This window comes from Ambystoma mexicanum, chromosome 4p (assembly GCF_040938575.1).
Source record: "Ambystoma mexicanum isolate Mex_15411 chromosome 4p, UKY_AmexF1_1, whole genome shotgun sequence".
Lineage (NCBI taxonomy): Eukaryota > Metazoa > Chordata > Amphibia > Caudata > Ambystomatidae > Ambystoma > Ambystoma mexicanum.
Window position 1 is genome coordinate 45,996,736 of NC_090927.1, and position 17,153 is coordinate 46,013,888.

The 17,153-nt window shown below is 49.4% G+C and overlaps 1 pseudogene; it reads right to left on the reverse strand.

Moving 5' to 3' along the window:
- The window catches only part of LOC138452966 (zinc finger protein 208-like), a 300,800-nt pseudogene that overhangs the window by 186,593 nt on the left and 97,054 nt on the right, over positions 1-17,153 (reverse strand).

The window sequence follows — 17,153 nt, forward strand, 5'->3', positions numbered from 1 at the left end:
TCCAGTTACCTTTACCACAGTCAGGGACACTTTCCAATCTGGTTGTAGCACAGGTTGATGTTATTCACGCATTCTAAGTTCAATTGTACCATAGGAAGATATTATTCACACTTTAAAGGTCGATTATCCCACAGGGTGATAATTATTCACACTTTCCACAGTTACGCTATTAGGCACACTTTCTTAGTTCAACTTTGGCACAATGAGGTTAATAGTCAAACTTTCTAAATTGAATTGGAGCACAGTAACGCAAATAGGCACACTTTCTAAAATTGAAATAGACCATAGTGACGCTATTAGGCACACTTTATAAATTGAACTAGACCAGGTTACGCTATTAGGCACACTTTCTTCATTCAACTTTGGCACAATGAGGTTATTAGGCACAATTTCTAAATTGAATTAGACCACAGTTACGCTATTAGGCGCACTTTCTAAAGTGAATTAGACCACAGTTACGCTATTAGGTGCACTTTCTAAATTGAACTAGACCACAGTGACGCTGTTAGGCACACTTTTTAAATTGAACTAGAACACAGTAGCACAATTAGGCACACTTTCTAAATTGAATTAGACCACAGTTACGCTATTAGGCGCACTTTCTGAGTTCAACTTTGGCACACTGAGGTTATTAGGCACACTTTTTTAAAAATTGTACTAGACCACAGTAACGCAATTAGGCACACTTTCTAAATTGAATTAGACCATAGTTATGCTATTAGGTACACTTTCTGAGTTCAAATTTGGCACAATGAGGTTATTAGGCACACTTTTTAAATCGAACTAGACCACAGTAACGCAATTAGGCACACTTTCTAAAATTTAACTAGACCAGGTTACCCTATTAGGTAGACATTCTTCATTCAACTTTGGCACAATGAGGCTATTAGGTACACTTTCTGAGTTCAACTTTGACAGAATTAGGTTATTAGGCACACTGCTGCTTTTTGTCCCTGCCAGTATGCAAACTCCCGGCTGTAGCAGTCGAGTGCTGGGCCAGAAGCATTAGTAAATCCACACACGCTACACCCTCACTGAGCTTCTTGCCGATGGGACACGTTATGCCAAGTTCATAAAATCTGCTTTCAGGCTTCTAAATGTATTCTGATGCCATCGACGGACAAGGGTTGATCCACATATCTACCAGAGCCTCTAACTTGCTGCCCCAACATTTAAACCAGTCAGTGAGTTTGCAAATAACCTTTTCCTTTATATAGAGAGAATTACTTTGTGGCAGTAGAGCGTTGCATACTATAATTGTCCACATAAGCTTCCCCAGCACAGCCCCCAGTAACTTTGATGAAAATGTTGGGGGGGGGGGGCATGACATCTGAGGAATAGGTACCCCAGCCAAATGAATGGGGACAAAATGGTGTGCCATGAAAGTTGGAGGGGGGACAAACATCCGTGTCCCCCCTAAAATTATGCCCATGGATAGCAGTGGGAACACTTGCCATGTCCCTTTCTGTGACGGAAAACTAATTGTGACACACACGTTTGTACACACTTTGGCAACACCAATTGTTGTAACTACCTTCAACCTAGACTATACTCCCAACAACATTGAGGGCCCCCTGATTAGTGAACATTGTATGCAATATTGTATGCACAAACCTCACCAACCCAGAAAGCCTCCCTAATAGCATAACTGTGTTCTAGCTCAATTTAGAAAGTGTGCCTATTAACCTCACTGTGCCATGATTGAATGTGTCCCTAGTAGCGTAACTGCGGTCTAGCTCAATTTAGAAAGTGTGCCCATTAACCTCACTGTGCCATGATTGAATGTGTCCCTAGTAGCGTAACTGCGGTCTAGCTCAATTTAGAAAGTGTGCCTATTAACCTCACTGTGCCATAATTGAATTTAGAAGTGTCCCTAGTAGCGTAACTATGGTCTAGCTCAATTTAGAGAGTGTCCCTAGTAGCGTAACTGTGGTCTAGTTGAATTTAGAGAGTGTCCCTAGTAGCGTAACTGTGGTCTAGCTCAATTTAGAAAGTGTGCCTATTAACCTCACTGTGCCATAACTGAATTTAGAAGTCTCCCTAGTAGCATAACTGTGGTCTAGTTCAATTTATAGAGAGTACCTAATAGCATAACTGTGGTCTTGTTCAACCTAAAAAGTGTGTCTAATAACCTCATTGTGTCTAAGTTGAATCTAGAAAGTGTGACAATAGCACAACTGTGGTCTAGTTCAATTCAGAGAGTGTGTCTAACCTCATTGTGTCAGAGCTGAATTTAGAAAGTGTATCTAATAACCAACCATCTCTAAGTTGAATCTAGAAAGTGTGCCGATAGCGTAACTGTGGTTCAGTTAAATTTAGAGAGTGTACCTAATAGCATAACTGTGGTCTAGTTCAATTTAGACAGTTTCAAATTAGAAAGTGTGTCCAATTAACCTCATTCTGTCAAAGTTGAATTTAGAAAGTGTCCCTATTAACCTCACTGTGCCATAATTGACTTTAGAAGTGTCCCTAGTAGCGTAACTGTGGTCTAGTTCAATCTGAGAGTGTGACTAAAATAACCTAACTGTGTCCAAGTTGAATTTGAAAGTGTGTCTAATAACCAATTGTCTCGAAGATGACCTTAGACGTGTTCCTAATAGCATAACTGTGGTGTAGTTAAATTTAGAAAACGCATTCAACAATCTCACTGCGTCAAAGGCTGAATTTAGCGGAACTGCAGTGCAGTTCAATTTAGAAAGTGTACCTAATAGCATAATCGTGGTCTAGCTCAACTTAGTAAGTGTGTCTAATAACCTCACTGTGGCAAAGCTGAATCCAGAAGTATGCCTAATAGCGTAACTGTGGTGTAGTTCAATCATTTTAGAAAACACATCTAATAACCTCACTGTGTCAAAATCTGAATTTAGAGAGTGTGCCATTAACGCACCTGTCGTCTAGTTCAATTTGTTGAGTGTACCAAATAGCATAAATGTTAGTCTAGTTTAAATTTAAGAGTGTGTCCGATAACCTCACTGTCCCAAAACTTGAACTTAAAAAGTGTGCATATTAGCGCAACTATGCTCTAGCTCACTCTAGAAAGTGTGCCTAATAATCACATTGTCAAAACTTGCCACTGCCAAACTAGAAAGTGTGTCGAGCTGCTGTATAGTTAATCTCTGAAAGTGTGAATAATACCATCCTATGTTTCAGTTGAACTTAGAAACCATCCCTAACTGTGGTCTAGATAAACTTGGAGATTGTGGACAATTCTTCCAGTGGCTCAGTTGAACTTAGAAACTGTCCATAACCGGGGTATAGGCAAACCTAGAAAGAGAAAATAACATCATGCTGTAGTTTATGTTGAACCTAGAAACTATCCCTAGCTGTAGCACAGTTAAACATAGAAAGTGTGAACATTTAACATCTGGTGGTATAGTTGAAGTTGGAAGGTGTGAACGAAATCATCCTACGCCAACTATAACACAGTTCAATCTTATCCAAGTCATGAGTTCACCCAATCCACCAAGGTCCGCCGAAAATGACCCGCCTGCGCCCGCCTCCCTTCTCTCTCGCCCTACCTCCCATCCCCCTTCCCCCAAACCATCCCGCCCTCCACCACAAACATCCCATCCCAATCCAGCCCACCCTCCACCTCGCCCCCACCGCATCCCCTATCCAAACACTAAGCCAGAGGAGCACGATGATGTGTCAACCATCCTAAGACCCCTGCTCCTCCTATCCCCTCCACCCACCCGCCCACTATCATCATACCCACAACCCCAACTGACTGCATGCCTAGCCTCCCAAGCACACCCAGCCCCTCAACCACCCACCCCTGCTCCCCTCATCAACTCCCACCAACACCCCCTCCGACCCCACTCCTTCCCCTCCCTAAAAACTGCACGCCTCGCCCTGGCAAGAACAGTAGCCACATTGCTTTCACCCTCCGACCCCCCTACCGTCTCTCACACTCCAACCGCAACAAAAACACTGAAGAGAAAACGTACCTGGTCTCCCTCAATCTCTCAGTACTCGCTGCCACTCCTCTCTCGACCCCCCCCACCCCAATCTCTCAATCTCGATCATAACCACCCTCCCCCCCTGCCTCACCATGCCTGAAACCCCTCTCCCTCGAATTCTCACCATCCACATCTGATACTCCTAACCCACCACACCCCACTTTCAAATCCCCCTACCCAAATCCAACCCACCCGACACACCAGTCCAACCCCTCCCCCCCAAACCCACCACCTCAACCGTCCGCCTACTCTTCCCATCGACCACCATCCACCCCCCCTCTCTCACCCAGTTTCCCCTCTCTCCACTCACCCAACCATCCCTCCGACTCACTGCCCCCTCCCACTCCCCACCTCTGCTACACCCCCATCTTCCTCCTGTACCGAAGTAAGATGCATCCTTTTCAATGCCCGATCTGTAGCAAAAAACAGACACAGCATCTTTGACCTCCTCACCTCTGACAAACTGGACCTGGTCTTTATCACAAAAACCTGGTTCTCCGACGACTTTGCCCCTGTCGCCTATGAAGCCTCCCGCACCCCCCCCCCCGACTACTCGCTCATCCCACTGAACCGACCCTCTAGAGGAGGAGGACTAGCAATCGCCTTCAAGTCACACTTCTCCACCTCAATCATTGACAACCAGCCAACCATTCCTGCAAATCACTTCTCGTAAAACTATCCCTCCCCCCTTCGTTCTCCCACAGCTTCCTAATCATCTACAGACCCCCTGGCTATGACAGACAATTCTCAAGCCACCTCTGCGACTTGATAGCCACCCTCCAACTAAACCATCCCACCCTCACCCTTCTAGGAGATTTCAATATATGGCTTGACATTCCCACCAACCCTATGACTTACTCCCTGGTCGACTGCCTAGACTCGATTAACCTCCATACCCACATAAATGGGCCAACTCACTATAAAGGACACACCCTTGATGCCATATTCAGCTCCCACGACCAGATACATCTAACCCCCCCACTCCTTGCATCCGGTCCGATCATTTCATTGTCCCTTTCACCATTCTCCCACCCACCCCACTCCCCGTACCAGAACCTCCAATTCTACACAAATGCTGGAAGAAACTAAAAATCCTTCCCGACCTAGACGATGCACTCCTTTAGTCTCCTCCCCCTACCCGCACACCCAATGAGCACCTAACCTCTGACGCCTTTGACTCATGGCTCAACACCTCACTAATCCCGCTCACCCCCACTTGCAAACCATCATCTCGCCATGGCCCTTTTCCTAGATGGTTCACACCAGAACTGAAGACCACAAAACAACTATATAAATCCCTCGAACGCAAATGGCGGAAAGACAAAACCACCCTGAGCAAAGCCACCTTAGCCTGGCACCATCGCCACTACAAAGTCGAAATCCGGAAAGCAAAAAAAGCCCACTACAACTCCTGAATCCTGAACTGTGAAAACCCCAGCAAAGAACTCCACAAAATCATCCCTGAATTCACCAAACCATCATGTACCACCCCCCAACAGACCCCCTCACAATCACTGCGACTCACTCTCTCTCTCTCTACTTCTACACCACTGCTCTCAAAAGAACAAACTCTCTAACCAACAAACTAGCCCTCTTAGACCCACCACGCAATCCACCCACCCTACCGGCCATCCCACCGCATGCACCCTCTACCCACCCGACCTTCGACTCCTTCACTCCAATATCAACTGACCAATTTCTCAAACTTCTCTCTTCCCGCAAACCATCCAGCTCCCCGCTGGACCCCTACCCAGCCACAACCCTCAAAGAAATATTCGTATCTACCTGCTCAGGAGAACACACAAGAACCATCATAAACGACTCCCTCTCCTCAGGAATTTTACCCGATGCGTTCAAAACTGCTCATGTCAAGCCTCTTCTAAAAGAAACCTTCCCTCGACCCTCTCGAGCCCAAAAACTACCGCCCGATCTCAAACATTGACCGAACCGCCTACTCCCAACTAAATGCCTTTGTCGAAGCCAACAATCTCCTAGACCCCGCTCAATCAGGTTACAGACCCCGACATGGAACCGAAACCACCCTAACCTGAATCTGGGATGACCTTAAAAACACTGGAGACTCTGTGGGATGTGCCGCATTAATCCTTCTAGACCTATCCGCCGCCTTCGACACAATCAACCACTCAATCCTCCTCGACCGCCTCCACTCCCTAGGAATCCGTGGAACCGCGATCAAATGGATAGCATCCTTCATCAACAATAGGAACCAAATAACCCTACTCTCCGCCTATGCTTCGCATGCCCGACCAGTCAATACCAGAGTTCCACAAGGAGCATGCCTATCAGCCCTCCTGTTCAACCTCTATAAGTCCATTCTCCCAAAAAATAATCTGCTTGCACAATATCCTGCGCTACAACTACGCCGATGACACACAACTAATCCTAAAACTCCTTAATTCAAATCCCAACTGCCAACCTGACCTCGCTGCCTGCCTCCTTGACATAGATGACCACAAACCACCTCTTGTTAACCCCCTCCAAAACCGAAATCATGGTATGTGGCAATACCGAACAATACCAAACTTTTTCCACACCCCCTACACTGGCCATCTGCCATGGGCAATTCCTTGAGCCCCTCAAACTCAGTAAAAAACCTTGGATGCACCCTTGACTCAGATCTAACCCTCTCGCTCCAAGTCAACAACGTTTCAAAGTCCTGCCACTACCACCTTAAAACTCGCATTTTTCCATACCTCTCCTTTCCCAACAGACTCTCCGCGGTCCAATCAATTGTTATGTCAAGACTGGACTATGCTAACCCCCTCTACCTCGGAATCCATGCACCACCTGACTAAACTACAAAGAGCACAAAATGCCGCAGCCAAACTGCTCCTAGCACTTGGCCCAAGAGATCACATCTCCCAAGCGCTCAAAACTCTGCACTGGCTTCCGGTTGCCCGAAGGGTGACCTTCAAAACCATATGCATCTCTCACCGAGCAATGCATAAAACCGGACCTCAATATCTTCAGGACAAACTAAAACCCTACCATCCACCACGCACTCTAAGATCAAGCTCTGCCGGCCTCCTAGTGATTCCAAAAACCAACTCAGTCAGGTTAGGTGGATCATCATTCTCAGCCCTAGCCCCCACTCTGTGGAACTCACTTCCTCCCCACATTCGACTCACCGACTCACCGAAGACCTCATGTCTTTCTGCACTGAAAACGTGGCTCTTCTCCTAAAAATCGACTCTTAACTCAAACAGGATAACAGCAACAAAAACAGTAGCCCAAGGTTGCTATATGAAAAATAACAATCCAGCATCCCAGACCCAAGCGAGAAAATCTAAAACTGCTAATGTAAATTAAAACGGATAAACTGAATAGAACGAATGAGGTGGATGAAAGGAATGAAGTGGATGAAAGAAATGAAGTAGATGCAGTGGACAAAATGAATGCTGCGGTTGAAATGGATGCAGCGGATGAAACGGATGAAACAGATGCAGTAGGTGTAACGGATGAAGTGGATGGAAGAAGATAAAGCAGTTGGAACGGATGAAGTGGACATATGGATTAAATGGACGGAACGGATGAAGTGGACGGAACGGATGAAATGGACGGAACGAAAGGAACGAATGAAGTAGATGGAACGCACAATGTTGATGGAACGGATGAAGTGAACGTAACGGATGAAGTGGACGTAACGGATGAAGTGGACGGAACGGATGAAGTGGATGGATCGGATGGAATGACTAGATCAGACGGAGTGGATGGATCAAATGGAATGACTAGATCAGACGGAGTGGATGGATCAAATGGAACGCATAAAGCGGACAGAACACATGGGGCTTCATTACGAGAATGGAGGTAATGAAAAAAGGAAGGCAGAATTCGTTAACGGGTCTCTGGGGCATTACGACCCGACAACCCGCCAATACCGCCACCGTCCGTACCGTGCCCCTTCATACCGGCACGCACGCGTACACGCGCCCCTTTGCGGAGTATATACCGGGATGCCGGTAATAGGAGGACATCACAACTCACGCGGGCATGCAATTACCGGCATCCCGAAGGCGGTAATTAGGGCCTGCACAATGGCGGCCATACAGGCATCGCGGACCACCCGTAAACAGCAATCTGCAATCAAGGCAACTGCCACAGGTGCACACAATCACCACAGATGGAGTCAATGGAGCCTGTCCAAGTATAAAAGGAGTATACCCACACACCACACCCCTTCCTACACCAAAATGATACCACTAGCTGTTGCAATCATAGGGCTGGAGGACATGCCCATACAGCTACAAATACAGCAACAACAGCAACTACAACAACTACAGCCACAGCAATAGCCAGCACAGAGGAGACGCAGGAGGAGAAGGAGGTTGAGACAGGGCCAGCAATTAGCACCAGTGCAGCCAGTAGTACCTCGTAGGCAGCCACCAATCCCCCGCATCAGACCCAGTCCATTCAATCTAACCCCTGAGAAGATCCACACCCTGTACCGGTTGGACCGGGACACCATCACCACCATAGTGGACATGAAACACAACAACATTGTCAGCCTCATAGAAATACGCACTGCCATCCCCCCGCTACTAAAGGTGGGGTCTGTGCTCCACTTCCTGGCCACAGGCACCTACCAGCACACAGTTGGCCCGCTGCATGGCAATTCACAACCACTCTTTTCGCGCATGCTGACCCAAGTGCTGGATGCCCTCCTGAAGCACGCTAGCACCCACATATCCCTACTACGGACTGCCCAGGAGCTAGCCGACACAAAAGTAGGCTTCCATGCACTGGCAGGCATGCCAATTGTGTTGGTGCCCTCAACTGCACCCATGTAGAATTGGTAGTCCCCCATGCCGTAGAGGCGGTGTACCGCAATCGCAAGCAATACCACTCCATCAATGTGCAGATGGTATGTGACTCCAGCAAGATCATCACACATTGCTGCGCCCGATATCCCGGATCGACACATGATGCCATGGTGCTGGGTAACTCCACGCTACCCCGTCACATGGAGCGTCATGCTGGACGACGTGCCTGGCTGCTTGGTGAGTTGCCTGACAGGCCCATGGCAGTGCTTCGGGGTTGTGATGTGTTGGGATGCATACTCCACCTGGGTGGGAATGGGGGTGGTGCATACTCCCCCTGGGTGGGAATGGGGGGGCATGCATACTCCACCTGGGTGGGAATGGGGGGATGCATACTCCACCTGGGTGGGAATGGGCGGTGAGTGGACAATGCACTCAGAGCTAAACACTCCTGACCTGAACCTCCCAACCCGAACATGACAAATCACTGGCACACATTGGACCAATGCCATATATTTTTTTTTTTACTTTAGATTTTATTTGCATTTTTAAATAACAAACAACAAAAAGAACTGGTCAACCCCTCTCCCCCTCCTCCCTTTGTAACCCCCCCCAAACTCCTATCACCCCCCCCCCCCCCGTGTTCATTCCAGTGACTTGTTCATGGGAGACTCCCTGTGTTGGCTCCGTCTCCTGAGCCTCGGGGGCGATGCGATTCGTGACCGTGTCTTCAGCTGACTTAATGCCTCCGTTCCCCAGGTCGTGGGGACCCACTTCATGGTGTCCTGTCTTACGGGGCTTAACTCGTTCCCTTATGGATGGGCACATTCCCTTAAGTTCAATGAACATCCCATCCCCAGGATTGCTGCACCCCGTACCAGTCTGTGAGGAATGAGCTAGTGTCATTTTTCACCATGGCAGTTAGTTTGTCCATCAGAAACATGTTTTTTACTTTTTTCAGCCAGTCTTCCTTGGATGGGGCTTCCGGACTCTTCCATTTCTGGGCCAGGGCTACTCTGCCCGCTCTCAGCATGGTTTCCCACATCCTTGGATATCGGTGAAGCTCCGTTTCCTCCGGGGGGAGGCCCAGCAGCATCGTTAAGGGATCTAGCGGCAGGCTGTCCTCTGTTACTTCCTCTATCCAGCCCCTCACCGACTCCCAGTAGGTTTGTACTTTCGGGCAGTACCACCACATGTGGCTTCTAGATCCCATCTGACCACAACCTCTCGGGCACCTCGGTGACACCCCTGCGAACATTTTAGACAGTTTTACAGGGTCTCTGTGCCACCCCTGTAATATCTTAAAGTTATGCTCCATGTCCGAGGTGAATAGGTTCCCGTGGAATGCTATCTTGAATATTTTGGCCCAGGCGTCCTCAGAGATTTCCTCGCCTGCCAGGTCGTTCCAGAACGAGCGGAAGCTCCTTCTTCCTTGTAAGTTGTAGGTAATTAATATTTTATACATACTAGACACCGCTCCCTTCCTGGACGTCGCTGAGTCAAGGAGCTACTCAAAGGGAGTCAACTGCCTCCTCAGGTTTGGGCCCCATGATTGGTCGCAAAGGATGCCCTTCAGGCGGAGGTATTCAAAGATGGAAAGTGATCCTTGTCCGAGAGCATCTTTCAAGTCCTCATACGACATGAATTTGCCTTCTCTGAACATCTGCCCCGCCCACTCCAGTCCCCTATCTGACCAGATCTGAGAGTGCCTGAACCCCTGCCCTCCCAGGTTGATAGGGTGGTCCCAGAGAGAGGACATCGGAGTCGGCCATGTGGTAAGGTGAGCGGTGTAGGGGCCCTCTTTCCAGATGTCCCAGAGGACTCCCAGGGTCGGATGGGATCTTAGGTGTTTCGGGATTGTCCTGCGTGGTGCCCATAGGAGGTCCCGGACCTTTAGCGGGTGGGCGTCCATGTCCTCTAAGTAAGACAAGTACGTTCCCAGCCCCTCTTTCATGTGCTCCAGGAGGACACGCAGTTGGGCCGCGCAGAAGTATAGGTGGAAGTCCGGTAGCCCAAATCCCCCCTCCTCCCTTGGCAGAGTCAGCGTGGCCCTTCCGGTTCTCAGGGTTTTCCCCTGCCATACAAAGTCTCGTACCCCGTTCTGTAGATCTCTGAAGCTCTGTGCTGGGACTTTAGTCGGGAGTGCAGTGAAGAGGTACAGGAGCCGTGGGAGTACGTTCATTTTGACTGCAGTCATTCGGCCGTACCAAGAAAGGATCATCTTCCCCCATCTCCTCAAGTCTGAAGTGATCACTGCAATCATAGGGTCGTAATTAGCTGCTCCCAAGTTCGTTAGGTCCCTGGTGAGAAGTACCCCCAGATACCTTATGGCGACCTTCCCCACCTTAATCCCGTGAAACCTGTCCAGAGGATCTAGTACTGGGTCTATTGTTCTCATTGGTAGCATGACAGATTTCCCAGTGTTTATTTTTAGGCCAGAAAAGCGTCCAAATGCCGAAACCAGGGTCAGGAAGGGGGGAGCAAGGAGCCCGGGTCCACCAGGTAGGCCAGGACATCGTCCGCAAACAGGGAGAGCTTGAATTCAACTTCACCCCTTTTAATACCCTTGATGCCCGGGTGGGCTCTGACCGCTATTGCCAACGCCTCCATCGTGAGGACGTAGATCAGGGGAGAGAGTGGGCATCCCTGCCTCATCCCGCGGGAGAGGGGGAATGATTCGGACAATGTCCCATTCACCTGTACCCTTGCCGTTGGGGCTCTATAGAGGGCGGCTATCCAAAGCATGATGTGAGTTCCAAAGCCCATCCTGCGGAGGAGTTCCATGTAGCGCCACTCCACCCTGTCGAAGGCCTTCTCCGAGTCCAAGGAAAGGACACATGCGTCCAATTCCGACGACTGAGCGAAGTGGAGCAGGTCTATTGTTTTGCGGATGTTATCTGACCCCTGTCTTCCTCTGATAAAGCCCACCTGGTCCCCGTGGACTAACTTCGGCATTATACCTTCCAGCCGCCTCCCCACCACCTTGGCCAAGATCTTAACGTCAATGTTTAATAGTGATATGGGGCGATAGGAAGAACAATCCGCTGGATCCCTTCCCTCTTTGGGAAAGACCGCTATCACGGCTCCCATCATGGATTCTGGGAGGATGTCCCCCTCTAGCACCGCGTTGAAGACCCTCGCTAGGTATGGGGCCAGTGAGGAGCAAAATCTCTTGTAAAAGAGAACGGAGAAGCCGTCCTCCCCCGGGGTAGTGCCCACCTTCATCCCGCTAATCACCTTGTCCACCTCATCCTCGGTTATCGGGCCCTCCAACCCCTCTGACATCTCCCTGGAGAGGGACGGAATCTGGATGGAGTTCAGAAAGTTTTCTATCTGGGTGTCGTCCCCATCGTATTCGGAGGTGTAGAGGGTTCTGTAGTATTGTCGGGAAGCCTCTCCTATATGGGGAGAGTCGCAGCCAAGGAGTCTCCGGGCGTCCCTCACCTCCTTCATCCTCCTGTTTTTCTGTACCTCCCTCAACTTCCAGGCTAGGATCCTGTCCGCCTTGTCCCCTTTCTCATAATATTTTTGCTTAACCATTTGAAGACTCCTCTCCGTTTTGTGTAGGTGGAGATCTTTTAGCTGCCTATAGTCCTCCAGTGCGGCCACCCGGTCACGATCTAGGGGTTGTGTCAGGGATCCACCCGGTTGGAGACGGGCTATCCAATGCCATATATTAATGACAACATGTAAGACGCACAACCTGGCCACCATGGTATGTCAAGCAATGCATGACTAAACATGATTGCAACTGTGCCAATGTGGCTAGTGTGAACAAAAATGTGTGGTGTGCGTGCACAGCCTCCTCTTATCGAAAGATCCTTCTGTTTGAATCACTGCTCATTGGAATTCAAAATTGGGTGCAAACCCGCTGGAAAGGTGCCTCCGTGGACTGGCACACTACGAAAACAGGGGGTATGGACCAAGGCCGTGAAGCCAGCGGTGCGGGCTGCACTCCGAAACCACCCCTTAGGGTGTGTAAGTTCAATGTAGTTCGAACTAAAAATAACAAATTTCCATTGGTTTACTGCAAAGTGTGATAGTTTAATGTTATATTCTTTAATCGTGAATTTTGCATCTCGTTAACTGTACATCTTAAGAACAGCAGATGTGCTGGGTGAGCTATAAAAACATTAGTTTTGGCCAATGCATTTCGGAACCTTGTTCCTTCGTCAGGGCCAGCTCATTCTCAAATGCATCTGATCCGAATGCAAAATGATAAGCAATCGAATCTGTAATGTAATCCACAAACATATACGCAAGATTAATTGATTAAATATGCATCAATCGCAAAACATATTCACATGAATAATACAGGTTGATGAAACCATTAAAGCATACAGTATTGCATTTTCAATTTATGAATGTGTTCGGCATGCCGATAGTGAGTCCATCATGCCCCAGTTACCAATGTAAATACACAAGTCGAGTCACACAATTCCAAAGAGTTAACAGGGGTGCCAACGTACGCCGGGAAAAAGGGATATTGTTTACAGAATAATTAATGTATGGGGGATGTATCACAAACCCATGGCAAAAAAGTAAAATAGAAAGTATAGATTACATACGTGTCATCCCATATTTTATGCGTGATAACAGGTGGCGGGATCACATTAAGAAAAGGAAAGAAAAACGGTAGAAAAAAATCACCAACAGACTGCCTCCCTCAACTTCCAGGCTAGGATCCTGTCCGCCTTGTCCCCTTTCTCATAATATTTTTGCTTAACCATTTGAAGACTCCTCTCCGTTTTGTGTAGGTGGAGATCTTTTAGCTGCCTATAGTCCTCCAGTGCGGCCACCCGGTCACGATCTAGGGGTTGTGTCAGGGATCCACCCGGTTGGAGACGGGCTATCCAATGCCATATATTAATGACAACATGTAAGACGCACAACCTGGCCACCATGGTATGTCAAGCAATGCATGACTAAACATGATTGCAATTGTGCCAATGTGGCTAGTGTGACCATGCACAGTGTAGTATACACAGCAAAAATGTGAGGTAAAACATCGTCCTGCAACCACAGTACATCCGCATCAGCACGCAAGAATTCACCCTGCATCATCTGTACAACATCATCCAGACTACCACACCATATTGCAGTATAGAATGCATCTAAATAATATTTGTGCATACGTACAGGGACATGTGCATGTCGACAGCAAATAGCTGCGGCCATGGCTGTGAAGGTGGCAGAGTGACTCACATAGACCTATTTGTATTTGCTTGCAGGTGATGGAGGATATCCCTTGAAGCCGTAGCTACTTACCCCTGTGCGGAACCCGCAGAACATCCATAAGGAGGAGTACAATTGGATACATACCCATACACGTGTTGTGAATGAGCAGACCTTTGGCCTGTTGAAGGCGCGTTCCGCTGCTTAAGCAGATCTGGTGGAGCACTCCTTTATAGGCCTGAGAAGGTGGCAAAGATCACCATGGCCTGGGTCATGCTGCACAACATGTGCATCCGGAGAAATGTACAACTGCCACCTGACATTGCACCGGGTGAGGATGAGGATGAAGATGAGGAGAAGCAGCACCCCTGCCAGTACGTGATGCACAAGATGGCCGTGCAGTACGCCAATCACTGATTGACGAATACTTCTGACCCACAGGAACGTCGATAGATATGTGTCAGTGACACATTGAACACTGGGTCCATGTGGACATGCACACAGGGAATGTGGGGAGTTGGGCACTGTGCACTGTAATAAATTCAATGGATACACACGAAATGAACAATGTCCAGGCATTGAATGATTTTTTACACAACGGGTGTATTGATATCAACTACAGAAATGTGCAAACCCCCCTCCCCCGACAACACCAAAACTGCCCATACCCCCAATGAACTCCCACAACCCCCAATGAGATCCCCCTAATACACCCATACACCACCGACACCATCTGACCCACTCCCATTGTTGTCCCACACTATTTCCTGGATTCCTTGTTTTTCCTTGTTGAATTTCTGAGTGCCTCGCACTCCGTCTTGTTGGACGCACAGGGCTGGAGGGTGCTGAGGAAGTGGGTGCAGAGGAAGCGGGTGTGGTGGATGGGGTGGAAGCCGTGGTGATTTGCACGGCTGGTGCGGGTTGTGGCTGCTGCATGTGCACCAGGATAGATGTGAGGACCTCCATGACGGCCCCCAGACTGTTTCGCATCATCAATGCACAGGCATTGACGGCGGCTGTGTTCGCCGCTATGGCCTGGGCAATCTCACGCCTCGTGTCCTCCGCAACATATTGACGGAGAAGGTCCAACATTGAGTCCTGTCTGGCCTCCACCCTCGCTAGCCGTGCTTCAAGGGTGGTGGTGGGAGCAGCAGTGGTAGAGGGTGCTGCGACCGGGCCTGCATTGGCAGTGCTGTCCTCTGGGATGCTGCTGAGGTCAGAATCGTGTAGCAGAGGATCCGCGCTGCTGATGGATGAGGGCTGTGTGGGGTTGGGGGGTGGACACGGGGCTTGGGGAGTGTGGACATGCCACATTGGTGAGTCCATCCTCATCCACATACTCCTCCACTGCAGTTTCTATGTCGCTCAGTGGGGCAGTGGCTGCTGCCTCGCCCACCGGACTTGTTGCTGCCGACATTGTGCCACTGGCCTCGCCTTCCACTCGTATTGGCAGCTCCGTGGTGCCGATGTCAGGCGTTGATGTGGGGCCCTCATGTGCAGCCTCGCCCTGGGCTTCGGTGTGGCCTGCGAGGCTGCCCCGGAGGTGGTCTTGCCTCTGGCAGTGGTCTTGTGCCGGGACGTGGATGCCCTTGTGGCTGTTTCCTCACTGGCATCCTCTCCATCGGTGCCTGGGGGGGTAGAAGAGATGCAGGGCATCAGTGATGGTGTTACATGCAAGATGCATTATATGGTGCTGTGGAGAATTTCATTAATCATGCTTTCATGTCTTACAGGTGTGTCACACAGGGTAGGAAGGGTCCATTTTGTCATGTGCCGTGACGTCTCAGTGCAGGGATGCTGCTTGGCAGGTGGCATGCCGATGTATTGGGCTTTGTGTGATGTATTACATGGGCATGGTCCCTGTGTGTTGGCTGTGTGTTGGTAATGGGATTGGCACTCAGCATGCATTTCAGTGTGGCAGGGTTTGGACCTCCATCTGGACAAGGATATGTTGATGTGTGTGTTGGGACATGCATTGCCTTGCCTAGACTCTCTTCCACATCACTTGTGCTACGTCATGGTTTCCCTCCTATTGCTGTCCAGGATGTTCCGTACCCTGAGGCGGAGGCCATCCAACCTTTTTTTTTTACAGTTCTTGACTGTCCGTGGGGTGGTGCCGACTGCCGAGACCTTGCGGACTACCTCCTCCCAGATCTCCTTTTTGCGTTGCTGCACCTCCCTTTTCAGGTTTTGCTGGCTGATCTCCTCAGCATGGGCAGCTAGGGTGTCCGCCAGCATGGTCAGTTCTTCGTCTGAAAAATGCTTTTTGCGCAGGCAGGGGGTTGATTTCCGGGTAGCCTTAGACATGTTGAAGGGATTGGCACTGGTCTCTCCTGAACACAACTGGTGGTTTGGGAGGATTGCAATGTATAGTGTCTTTAAAGATGGCCGCCGGCGCATTTCCCGTTCCGACGCGATGACGTTACTTCTGGGTCTGGTATTACGAGCCCGGTATTAGCATGATGTTACTACCGGGTCGGTATTAAGGGGTGCCTCCTAGGCAGAGGCGATATCGGCGGGTCCCGTGATGGCGCTATTGGGGGGTTGGAGGGCCTTTAACGCCATGGCGGTATGGCCATTAGCAGCATGGGGGTTCACGCATGCTCGCGCACTCGTAAACACCCGCTATTAGCGGCGTCATACGAGCACGGACCCGCTCGTTCCTCCATGCCGGTAATGACCCCGTTTTTACCGCACTCCTCATAATGAGGCCCATGGAGTGGATGGAACGGAGAGAGTGGATGGAACGGACAGAGTGGATGGAACGGTTGGAGTGGATGAACAAATGTGCATGGATCCGATGGAATACTTCGAACAGATGGAACGGACGGAGTGCATGGAACGGATGCAGTGCATGGAACGGATGCAGTTCATGGAACGGATGCAGTACATATAACGGATGAAGTGGATGGAAAAGATAAATAGATGGAAAGGACGGAGTGTATAGAAAGGATGGAGTGGATGGAAAAGATAAATAGATGGAAAGGACGGAGTGTATAGAAAGGATGGAGTGGATGGAACGAATGAAGTGGATGATCGAACGGAGGGAGTGGACCGAACGGATGGAGCGCACCGGGCGGATGGTGTGGACCGGGCGGATGGTGTGGACCAAACGGATGGTGTGGACCGAACGGATGGATAGAGTGCGTGGAATGATAGAGAACATGGGATGAATGGAACGGATAGAGCCCTTGGGATGAATGGAGAGCCCTTGGGACGGATGGAGAGCGTGGGACAGATG